The sequence below is a fragment of the Sinocyclocheilus anshuiensis genome, unplaced genomic scaffold (assembly GCF_001515605.1).
Source record: "Sinocyclocheilus anshuiensis isolate Anshui unplaced genomic scaffold, SAMN03320099.WGS_v1.1 scaffold1301, whole genome shotgun sequence".
In the NCBI taxonomy this organism is placed as follows: Eukaryota; Metazoa; Chordata; class Actinopteri; order Cypriniformes; family Cyprinidae; genus Sinocyclocheilus; species Sinocyclocheilus anshuiensis.
The window spans coordinates 120,405-120,617 of NW_015551135.1; the positions used below are offsets into that span (position 1 = coordinate 120,405).

At 39.0% G+C, this 213-nt stretch overlaps 1 protein-coding gene across 1 annotated transcript in view; it reads right to left on the reverse strand.

Moving 5' to 3' along the window:
* The window catches only part of LOC107663218 (uncharacterized), a 50,905-nt gene that overhangs the window by 36,084 nt on the left and 14,608 nt on the right, over nucleotides 1–213 (reverse strand). The gene's annotated exons all lie outside the window — the stretch shown is intronic.

Sequence of the window (213 nt, forward strand, 5' to 3'; positions counted from 1 at the left end):
ATAATTTTGACCCATACAATGTATTTTTGGCTATTGCTACAAACATACCCCAGCGACTTAAGACTGGTTTTGTGGTCGAGGGTCACATATATATAAACAATAGACATCTATGCAATGTCCCTATTTAGATTAGGTTAACATGAATATGTGTGTGTGTGTGTGTGTGTGTGTGTCTGTCTGTCTGTCTGTGTGTGTGTGTGTGTGTGTGTGTGT